Source organism: Colias eurytheme, chromosome 11 (genome assembly GCF_061535395.1).
Source record: "Colias eurytheme isolate Ceu_HAF_F1 chromosome 11, ilColEury1 Martin Lab GWU primary, whole genome shotgun sequence".
Classification (NCBI taxonomy): domain Eukaryota; kingdom Metazoa; phylum Arthropoda; class Insecta; order Lepidoptera; family Pieridae; genus Colias; species Colias eurytheme.
In genome coordinates this window covers 7616358-7629185 of record NC_142990.1, presented here as the reverse complement: position 1 = coordinate 7629185, position 12828 = coordinate 7616358, and positions in this window count along the sequence as shown.

Below are 12828 nucleotides of genomic sequence, written 5' to 3'. Positions count from 1 at the left end.
TCTATCTAACTTAACACTTCGTTCCATCCGGATGTCCCTTGACATCACTCAAGTTTTTTATTTCTCATTATTATTTTTGTTTCTACTTGGATATGAATAAAAACTTAGTAACGCCTTCCTAGTAAATAAATTTGTAAATATTGCATAGGTGAAGTTCTTTTGTAACATGATTAGACAATCTTTCTAGGGATAAATCTAAAACATGTACTATGTAAATGTTATCTATTTTTAAATGAAATATTATTTTTCAATTCTGGCTATTTTTATTAGGCATATCTTCACAAATTATTTTAGTACTCAGTGCTATGTATCGGTAAACTTGTCAATTGTAAATACAAACATACGAATATTTTATAAGTGTAATGAGGTAATAAGTTTGAATGTAAAAAAATATCATAAGTTGTTCTCGTTTATTTTGAAATGTTTTGTAGTTCTTGTAATTTATGAGTCCTATATTGATTTAAAGTACCTACTTGTGAAATTAATGTAATTATAATAAAAAGCTAATATGACGGCGGCTGAAAGGTTTTAAATTTTAATAAAAATAAACTTAAAGAATATCAACTTCTATATAAATAAGTTCATATTAAATATAACAGAAATTCACATATCAAATATTACATGATAGAGTGAAGTTGATAATATTACGTTTGGAATTTCAAATTCATCATAGGCATAATTATGAATTTGCAATAACAATTTTTACGCGTTCATTTTTTAGCTCCACATTGCAAATATGTATGAAGTTTGAACTAACACTATGATCTCATAAATTACATGAACACGAAATAAAAAAGATCCTAATTAAAGTTCTGTCTATTTTCAATGTATTCTCAATACTCAACGGCCGTAGTCCGATGTCGGGTTACTTCTTTGTTCCGTGGATTTCTCTTGAGACAAACCTACGCTAAGGACTTGATTACCTTACCTTGAGAAAATAGACTTATTTATAGTGATTGTCGTTATTTGTATCTCTGTAGAAAATAATGATTTGGTTTTTGTGTTATATTACATGAAGCGATGGATAATATTCAATGTTTTATGTAATTAGGTATCAAGCTACCTAACTGTTTGAACGGTTAAACACCCTCTAATCAAGCTTGGTTCTAACTTCGGCCGTAAAGTAAGTTTTACAGCTCAAAGAAACTAAACGAACTTATAGTTAAACGTCGAAACCCAGACATCAATGCGGCTTAATCCATTTTATTAGTAAATAGCTACAATTTCATGTCCTTTTCTAGTCCCTTGAAGAACTGAATCGAATGGAAGTTTTTATAACTGTTAAGCTAATGTGAATAGATTCTAAGAAACGAATGCTTTTGTTGTTCATTTGTTCTGTATCTAGAATACAAGATTATGATTTTATTGAAATAAAATAAACAATTAACATAATTATTTGTTTTTATTACTTTCATTTAATCTACCTCACTATAATCTACTCTTACAACTCTCTCTATTTAATCTTATTATATAGAGGCTTGAATCATTTATTTTTGGTGAAAAAAAAAACCAGCGTAGAAAACAAATTGGCTGAGGCAAAACTGCTTTAAAAGACATAATATTTACAATGTATTTATAACTAGCTGCTCCGCGTGGTCTCACCCCCGTGGCTCCACTCCTGTTGGTCGTAGCGTGATGATATATAGCCTATAACCTTCCTCGATAAATGGGCTATCTAACACTGAAAGAATTTTTCAAATCGCACCAGTAGTTCCCGAGATTAGCGCGTTCAAACAAACAAACAAACAAACTCTTCAGCTTTATAATATTAGTATAGATAACAAGTCACCGTCACAATAACACAAATACACCGTCACATGCATAAACGTTAATGTGGTAATAAACGTTAAAACTTGAAAATTCTGTGAAAACTTGAAAATTCTAAAGTTCCTAGATGATCTGTGTATGGCTATAATACACCAAAGACTATTTCATTGATATGCTACTTAATAATATGCTACTTTATCTAGTACACTAATACAATAAAAATAAAAAATAAAATAAAATACAATATTTTAAATAGACCTTATAATAATTGAAATACTTCATCTTTTATTTTATTCAACTCTATTTACTTACAAAGATTCTGATCTTACCGAAATCAACATTAGTGTAACCTTTAAACAACGATACAAAGGCACGACAAAGTTGGAAAGTAAACAACTCACACTAATATTTACAAAAAGAAAAACAACAGTCATAAATTATGAACTCTTCGATAACGTATCGCTTGGCAAAATATACGTTGAGCAACAAGTAGTCCTACATGAAGACTAATATTGACTGCTATGTCTGCTATTCTTCGACATTTCTTACACGAAACGGAATAATTTTACTAGTGTTTCTGTGCGACCAGCTTTTCCAATTTTATCATGAAGCTATGTGATTTTCAAAGGTTTTAATAATGATGTTTGAAAATTAATTTATACCAATGTAATTTTGTAGGTTGGAAATGATAATTATTATCGTATTCAATAAGCTTTTCAGTGCAATTTTGTCTTTAGACACAACAGTCAACATATTTTTCATCATGCTGTATTTCATTTCAACTCGCGGAATTTTGATACAAAAATGTAGTAAGTAGGTACTTACTAATATTTCTATCAACAGATTCACTTAAGCACTCAAACTGATTTACCTAATAGCACTTCGAAAATACCCAAACATGAAAGTTGCATTTCTTCGAACACTGAGAACGTGACCGCAATACATTGGATCAATATCCGTAGGTATACCCTTAAGAATGTTACCCTTTGGGCGAGCCAAACAATAACAACCCATGTTCATATAAAGATTATGAGGACGGACATAAATGCCACCATTTTTCATTCACAACGAAGACTGTGCAATAATACAGCCTAGAATCGTTTATGGTAATTTCGCCCGGCAACTATATTGTTATCAGTTAACATATTTTATTCAGAAGCACTTCTTTCATCCAATTTTCTTCAAATCTTGTATTTATTCAAGTACTTCATTATAATTTTAAAAATTCATTTGAATTGGATATAAGATAGACTTTGTCGCTATGGACTCAGCATTCATTATAAAATAAGTCAAATCAAAATAGTATATTGAGTTAATGAAATCAATGAATCAGATGTAAATTAAAGTAATATAAAACTAGGTAAAATCCTCCGATTAAAAATATATAGACAATAACCAAATCTGTACCAAAAAAATGCATCCAGTTGGAAGTGATTGGTTTTCAATAATCCCTGATTCTAAAGCTTCGCAAACTGACCAAAAATGCAGCTCAGAGTTATTACTATAAAAGTCGTACAGTTAAGAAAGTAAATCCTGCTTGAAAGGTTCGTAAAGCACATTTTATCCTGACCATCTCGGGCAAATTGCTGAAGCTGTCTACAAGATTCTTTTGTCAGCAAACCAACATACTTGTGTACGAACCCTTTGTCGTATTTCGTCGCTAAATTGAACTTACAGTAAGTATATTAAATTGACTGAATCCATCAACTATTTATGTTTTATGGTTTTACTGTAATATGATAAGTTTGGTTTTAGTTTTTGGTCATTTTATAAACGTTTGAGAATATTTACCTGTTTCTTAATATGAATAGTAAAGATTCAAACACGCAATGTTAAAATGTAACAGTAATAGTCACTAGGTATTGTTTAATCATGAAATTTGAAATTATGTATAATATAAATTTTATGATTTATAATTTTATATAATATTATCGGTTATCCGTCCGTTCAATAAGAATATATTATGCCTCTACATTCAACAGCACTAATAATAAATACAGTGTGTATTATAAATTACTGTATCGCTGTTCATAATTTTATTTTAGTTAAGCCTACGTTAATCCTGCAATGGAACTATGCCAAATACGTATTGTAAAGTTTTGCTTTTTGAATAAAAAATATACGATAAAATGTACGTACGAACCGTGTGTTTTTTTTTAATTATGATAATTTTCCTCAGGTTCGAACTATTTTTTTCAATACAGTGTTGTAACTTGTATGCTCAATGGAACTTAAAGCTTTGCATACGCTAACTGCGTAGAAACCAACCAAACTCCTTCAAATTGAAGTTCATTGAATTCAATTTCAAACAATCGGAATATTTACACCAGTAATATTTAAAGTTACTGTAATCTTCCCTTATACTATAATTTGGCACGCAAAGAATCATTTACGTAAATCAACGGGTGATAGGAGGGCCATCAAAATAATTAACCCGCCACTTTTAAATGAACCGCCTCGTTTCCCTCGGATAACGAACAAAGTGATTATATCAGGGTAATGTGCCAAAAAGTTTAGGTCACAATTAAGTGGTCGTGTCAAACACGCGTTGTGAGTTAATAACGTGGGACACGCAAAAGGGTGTAGCTACGTGTTAAATGCGTGAACAGAGTGCAAATAATTGTATTCCATGTTTATAACACCCTCTAAAAGTTTAAATGAGATTCTAACTGCGTTATTAAATTTTTGTCGCTGAGTTTCAAACTCCGAGATGGCTCAATGCAATACAAACAAGGGTAGTCTGACAGTTTTTAGGGAATAACATTTTTATGACGTCTTTCTTCTAAGACGTCGAGACGAGGGCTTTGTTACTCGCAATAACAAAGTTGTATGTATTATAAATAATACAATTGGGGTGAAGTTTTAACTTTGTAGAGCTACGCAAAGTTGCTTGTGATTGTTCGCAAATGAGCACCCGTTGTTGTTCCTTAATAATACCCATTTGAATGCTTTAGGTTTTGGCCAGAGAGGGTCAAGAGGCTTCTGTACTTACCTCATAAAGTAGGTACTTGAAATATTTTAAATAAGAAATTATACTTACTTGTAAGGAATATGGAAATAATTATGAAGTTCCCACAATAATATAAAAATAATTATTAGCTATATGAATTTGTACAATCATGTACGGTAATTAGGGTAGCTTAAGAGAAGCACTGTAGACACTTAAAGGATAACTTAGTAAATGACTAGGTTGTTTTAAGCGGAAAATCTAGAAACACGAAATTTATAATAACTCATAACATTATAAAAAGATAGCTACAACAAAAGTAGAAAATGATGGGAAAAAATTAAGACTCAAAGTTGGCTACAGATTCAAAGTTTTTGCATAATGATTTCTTTTCACAAGTGATAAAAATTGTACTTACTATAAATAAAACCCTTTCTCTGAGCCTTATCTTATATTCAATGGATTTATAAAATTAATATGATACTTTTTATTTTCATAAATTTTAGCTTTATTTTCAAAGCTCATTGGTGCGAATTGTTTTTGAAAATTATTTTCAATAATTTTCCAGATTTACACGACAGGTTTTTGGATATCGTAAACAATTTTCTTCTTCTTTTACTTCCTCGGACCCTATTTGTATAACAAAATTAATGATATCAAAATTAATGGCATCTATGCCTTACCGTATTCTAAATGTAAATTAACCGTACGCGTCTTTCTATTAGGAAAAACTTATGACGAGACAGAACAACTTCTTGAGATACTGGCTTAAGTGTAAACGTGACTCTTGCTTAGATACAATATAATATTTCAGACACACACACACACACACACACTTACACACACAAATATATTATATACATTCATACGATACAGTTTCATACGGCACACCCGCATTCTCACACCTTAAATTTATACATATTTTTATTTCTCTACTCTCTATTGTAACCAATTTTAATTTATAATTAAGTACTGGCAAGCTGTTTCTTCTAAACACAGGTTGCCCATTATCCTAGCTAGGGAAACATTGGCTTGTATAAATTGTTTTAGTAGCCTTTTTATTTATATAATTTTACATGAATATTAATTGTATATTGTAATAAATTGTAATTGTAATTGTATGTACATGTATGTTTTATAATAAATAAATTTGAAATTTGAAATTTTTACAACTGAAGATTATGTATAAGTGTACCTACCTATTAATGTTTTTTCATTAAAATATAAACAGAGTTCACAGTTCATCTTTAAAATACTTCATAGCTCATAGAATTCTATTGAATTTTTACGAGCTAAAACTGCCTAGTCAGCGAAGTTCATGGTATTATCCCACTAGTTTAACGGCTAATCCATACGTAAACATTGAAGGATAACTTTATTTTGTTCAAAATTATATTGTACACGCATACTTTTTATTACTCACGCGAACTAACAAATTTATATATATATAACAGTATTTAAGTACATCAAAGCAACATTTATATTTCTTACACGAAGGAGTCTGGTTTAGTAATCTATTCAAACATAAATTAAGGAATATTAGCAACAGAATTTAATTATTAATTAAGCTGGATTCAGGATTATGAATTAAATTAATTATTCATTATAATTTATCAGGGAGCTAAATCTTACGCGAACCGAGATATAAAGATTTTTGAGCAGTGTCTTAATGGTACAAAGTAAATGAATCCATTACTAATTGAATATAAATAAATTAGCCCGTTTTCATATTTTAGAAAAACAGATGGAATTTACTCTCATCAGATATTTTAACGGGCTTTTGAAACTTGTATACCTGATAGCGTCATTGCGACTTTCCAATAAATAAGGACAAGTTTGAAATGTGGATCACAAAAAAGTTTACTACCAGGACAATGAATTAAATTTAGAATGGCATACAATTGCTTCACGCATAAACAACTTGTCCATAATAGCTGTCCAGCTGAGCTGATGGTAGAGTTTATAGTCCAGGACATGAAAAGCTATATCAATTATGCTCTGAACATACCTTCGACGAAAGCATTAGCATGAAATAGTCTGAAATAATTTTTATCAAACACATAAATAGGTAAATAAGCTACCTATGGACACCGACAACTTGATATTTCAAGCCACTAGTAATCCCACTATTTATTGTTACGGTAGTACAAATGTATCCGTGGACTTTTATTGCGTAGGGTCTGATAGTTGACAAGAAAGACAACCAAATGGCCACATAATCTGATTAGAGGATAGCCGCGTTTTGTCACGCAATGTTAGCTTGTAACTAAATAAAGCAATTTTATCACTCACGTAGTTTTAAATACTTTTGGAGACGAGTAAACGATATGTAAGTGTCAGTTGTTTACCTTTTTCTAATAGGCGATAAGAATCTTATGAATCAGAAACAGAAGGAAAGTGAATGATCCCACCGCTCGAAATGATCCTCATTTATTTTACTTTTTCTTGTAAATGCCGAAATACATTTTCTTCTTACCTTTCCGTAATTAAATACACAAGTATGGAGTATATTATGTCGATACTGATTCGGTGGTATTAATTGGGTTTATGAATTTCCTTTAACTTATAAATACAAGTAATACCTACCTAAATAAATTACTGTTGAATAGACTAGCTTATAACCAACTAATTAGCGATCTTGTCGCGATATTAATACAGTATTAAGTGATTATTGGTAATACGTTAAAGTGGGTTTAAAGGCTTAATGTAGATAGAGTTTATTAACTCCTAGAAATATTAATACGCGTTAAGCGTTTTTAAATCACATGATTGCCGATTGTAAAAACAAAGGAAAAAGTAAGCTTACATTAAGAATCTAGCACGCTTTCGTTTTCATAGTAATCTTCTTATATATAAAAATGAATCGCAAAATGTGTTGGTAAGCGCATAACTCGAGAACGGCTGAACCGATTTCGATAATTCTTTTTTTATTGTATTCCTTGAAGTACGAGGATGGTTATTATGGAGAGAAAACGTCAACATGTACCACGGGCGAAGCCGGGGCGGACCACTAGTGTTATATAAAATCCAAATTAATATAAAAATCTTATGTATTTTACTGAGGTATTAATAAAGTCTTAAATTAACGTCGCATCTCAAAACATAAGCGCGTCAGATAAGCCTCGTGGCATTAATAAACCAGTAGATTGTGGTTATTAACTTCGCGTAGATTATATTTTTCATGAAATTAAATGACGAGCGAATATATTTCGGATTATTAAAAAGGACTTAAGCGCGTGAATAAAAAATAAAAACGATATCTTTTTATCTTTTTCTGTTCAGGGAGAAGTAGGAAAGCAGATTTAATAGTTTTCGTTCTTTTTCAGATTCCATTGATTTCACTGCAACTAAGTATAGTTTGTTCGTTAACATAACCCTATATTATTAAATAACGTTTAATATGGTTTACCTATACATGATTGTGTTCATTGAGGATAACTTTTACTTTTAGATATTAAAACAAGTAACTAATTGATATTTATATAGGTTCTTATCTATTCGTTTCGTTTCATTTATTCAAATATTAGAAGGTCTACAAACGCTCATAAAGAATCTAGTAGGTATTATTTACTCACAAAATAAAATCATAACTCCAACATCGAGATATTTATCGTATTACGTAGGTTAAAGGGTATTTAAACTTGTTATTGCACGCCTCATAAGCGAAGCGTTGAGGTGGGTACTACTGTCACTTCGCGCAAAACATCTGATTTTTCAAACTTAAAATGTCTTTATGTATCATACATTGCACTTGTAAGATAATACATACACACACATATTAAGAAAAAACACTATTTTTAACGTTCATGATATTTTTGATGTCATTTTTGTTATTTAAACTAGTTAAAAAACAGTTTAAAAAAGTTCTGTCTTGGACGTCCGTGTGTCTGTATGTGCGGATCCTTTTTCTTGTTAACACGATAGCGACCGAAATACTTTACTAATCGAGTCTTTTTTTTTCTCTTACGCTTGAGTATGCTCAGGAATAGAACCCTTTCATTTTTCAGGGTCTGATTCGATGTGGTTTAATTGTTATTAAATAAACAAAAATAATAATTAATAAATATTTATTAAAAAAAAATTATGAGGCGTGCACTTTTGGATTTTCCAAATTTTTAACATTTTCATTACGATTTTTAATGAGAAAAATGCGGGTTTCGTGTCCCAAAAGCCTTTCGTGACAAATTTAAAGATTGTAACACTTCGGAAGAAACCTGTGCCTATAAATAAATCACGGTTACTGCCTCTAAATAAATCAAGGTGACTTGAACCATATGCAAAGAAAGAAATTTTACCCATTTATGTATTTTACTACTAACTGTTATTTTAAGAAAAATGTAAAAAGGTATTAATTTACTCAGTTAAGGTATGTCTGTAGTTTGTTTTTATTAAAGAAGTACTTTTAAAATATCTATTTTAATTTACACGATCCTCCGTTTTATTATCTGTAATCGAGCTTACAAAAGAAAAAAATCTTGAGATATTCAACAATGATTAAACTATTTTCTATTCCATTCCTTATAGACCGGGAGATACTGACACAAAATTTCGAGTCATTTGTAACAGGATGGCGGTTCTACAGGGGTCTTAGTACGCAATGACAAAAAGAAAAACGATGGCGTGAACGCTGGTACCGGCGGCTTAGTCGCGTGGGCGTTAGTCGAACTCGTCGGAAAATAGCGCAAGTCAAACGATTTGTAACAGTATGGCACTTATTTTTCCTGTAAGTTTGAGGATCAACAAATATAAATACAAAATTTCAAAGATCTATGTGTTGGAAATCTTCACTTATATAAATTAATAATAAATTAAGTTTTCAAGTATGACAGCACTTTTTCCCCCTACTAGAAGTATGGCAAATATAATAATGGTCGCATTTTATCAAATACTCTCCAAAAATCCAAATGCAATACTGGTACAAAAAGTTTGGCGAAATAAAAAATTTTTGCAGATTTTCGGCGGTATGGCGACCATTTGGAATCGTCCGAAAAGTATGGCATTACGATTTTCGTAAATGGCTGCACGACGATAGTTACCTGTGCAAAAGTTAGCCTGGTACAAATGGTTGAATGATTGTTTTATTTAAATCAACACATTCGCGTCGGTATGGCGGGCTGTAAGTCACACCGGAAAAGTATGGCATGACACTACCGCCTACTACTTTTTTATGGGCTATCGGCAAATTCTAAAATTTTTGTGTTACAAATCGTTTGACTTTCGCTATTTTTCCGACGAGTTCGACAAACGCCCACGCGACTAAGCCACCGGTACCAGCGTTCACACCATCATTTTTCTTTTTGTCATTGCGTACTAAGACCCCTGTAGAACCGCCATCCTTGTTACAAATGACTCGAAATTTTGTGTCAGTATCTCCCGGTCTATTAATTTCTTTCATTGTTAAATTGTGTTGTATATACTGCTTACATATCGACATAATATTATAAGTTGTACCTATATCCTGTTCCCTTATTCATTTAGACATTTTCACTTCACAGTAACATCCAGAAAGTACTCCAAGCGAATTGGCGTAAATAAATTAAACGCGGTCCACTATATACCATCAAATGTTTTACTAGGTTCGAATTTGCAGTGCAGGAAGCAGAGGGCAATATTTTTTGTGGACTCACGGATGCGTTTGCGAATCCCGAGTTCCGAACGCCGTCGGAATATAAGTAAATGATGTTACCTTTGTGAAGCTTTGCGTGAACGATTTTTGCCACCACTCTGTCATTGCTTGGGTATTCTGATAGAGTTAGCTAATTTGTTATTCCAGTTTAATGAAGAATAAAGAAGGTATGGTGTTCTTAAAAATATTTGTTTAAAACTGTAGATTTTAATATAAGTAGCAGCTTTTTACGTAGCAACATTCAGGATAGAGCTTTTATTATATTTTGGTTGATAATTAATAACCATCACATTGATCTTCGATAGTTCTTGGTTTGAACATCTCATCTGAAATAATATGTATGTCAATTTATGTAGTTTTTTTGAGTTACTCGTTCGTTTAATAAACCACAACATGTCTTCTTATTAGCCAACTTAACGTTATATATTTAATTTCCACGATCATATAATATTGATTCCCTTGTTTTTATTCGGATGGACGCATAATATTCCCTTCCAATATATAATTATATCATTATAATAGTCCGTACCTAATTAAGTAACAAGACACGGCAGCGATTATATTATATACAAATATATTGCGTGCTTAGTCCATTAATCAAGGAGTTGATAGTAAATGAAGCAATTAGGACACTCAGCCATTTGCCAGTTTCCTACAACAACAGTATTCTATTAAACCAATATATTATAACGACAATTTCAGGCAAACCTCAATAAAAATGACGCCAAAAAAGTTTCCTCGAAAACATTCTCGATCAAATAAAAAGCCCAGTTAAATCTCGCACAAAAGGCGCTGGGGACGCCAAGTGGCCACACGTCGCATTAAAGTAACAAATTACGTAGGTATGAGAATTGCTCGCACCCACTTTGCCCACAAGGGGACGCTCCGTGTGAAAAAAAATGTCTTTCGCATCTATCTTTCAAGAATAGTGATCAATGAGGCATGGTCACGCAGTGCTAGTGCACGCTATCTGTCCAGCCATTCTTCAGTTCCTCCGTTTGTAGATTACACTAAAATAGTTTGACCTTTTGCTCATAGCTTTTCGGACTCCGTCAATTATGTATTAACGCGCTGCAACAAGATACCTGTAACAAAAATTTGGTGAAAAGTAATTGTGAGACCGCTGTAAGCTTGATACATACTTTGCTTTTCAGCCTTTGCGTCTCCCTACTTTTAAATATTCCAATAAATAACATTAACGTTTCGTTTTATAATTAAATATCATTCAAACCAGCTGCAATGATTTAACATAAGCTTTACTAGACCAGAATGTTTGATTAATTACATTTTCTGATAATTAAATTGCAAATAGGCAATAGATTACCAGTTCCTGAAATTTTCATATAATATTATGATAGTTACAGGAACAAATGTCATTGTTACTACTCTACCTATGACCTATGTTTATCTTCTAGATACACATATAATATTATAAAGTTGAGGAGATAGTTTGTTTGTTTGAACGCGCTAATCTCAGGAACGATTAGTCCGATTTGAAAACTTCTTTCGGTTACAGATAGCCCATTTATCGAGGAATTCAATATATTATCATTAGGCTAAGACTAACAGGATCGCAGCAATGTGAGTAAAACCGCTGGGCACAGCTAGTTAATAGATAAAAATGTAAACATTATGAAATAATGAATATCAATCAAAACTTGAAGGAGGCCGTATTTTTCGTATGACTTTACTTTCCTTTACATAGTTCCGTGCCTGAAAGTTTAAATTGAAACATACTTTTACAGAACATTTAAAACTAATTTCGGAGTTGCCCGACGTTTTATAGTGCAATATTTTTCTTAACGTGATGCAGAGTTGATTAAAAGTTGTTTATATTATCACAAACAAACTATATCTTCATAGTTTTCATTTTTTATTTTTATCACATTTACTTTTTTGTATTATTGAGCGGATACCTGAAAATGATCGCTGTTTATCGCTATCGATATGATCTTGAGTCGTCTAAGTCTTGACTTTCAAATGCTGAATGATTATTAAGTATACAGTTTATTTCTCATTGTAGTAATTTTGATACCTTTAATACCGTCAGTTCATAGCTTAAGAAATAGTTCACAAATACTTTGATAAACCTGAAAGCTAAACCAGAGAGTTTTCGACGAAAGCTACTTTGATCTCAATGCCACATAAAATAAAATCCTTTTTACTTCAACATACTCTATATACCTTCATCTCAAACATGTGATATCAACACACCCTAATGTAAAATGCTTAGCACAACGTATTCATTTTCCGTTTTCATTAAAATTTCAACAAAAGCTGCGTCTTCCATATAAATTCAGGCGTGACGTCATTAGCCTGTGCTTATATCGCTTTGTGGGGTAAGTTTCTTTTATTTTATTTACTTATTTTCTTGTTGTGATTCGTTCACAGCGGAACACCTTTGTCAACGTATTTCAAGCAATCTTGAAATTTAAAATTGTATTTTTCGTCTTCTTCAACTACAAAGGTTTGTGATGTTAAGAACTAT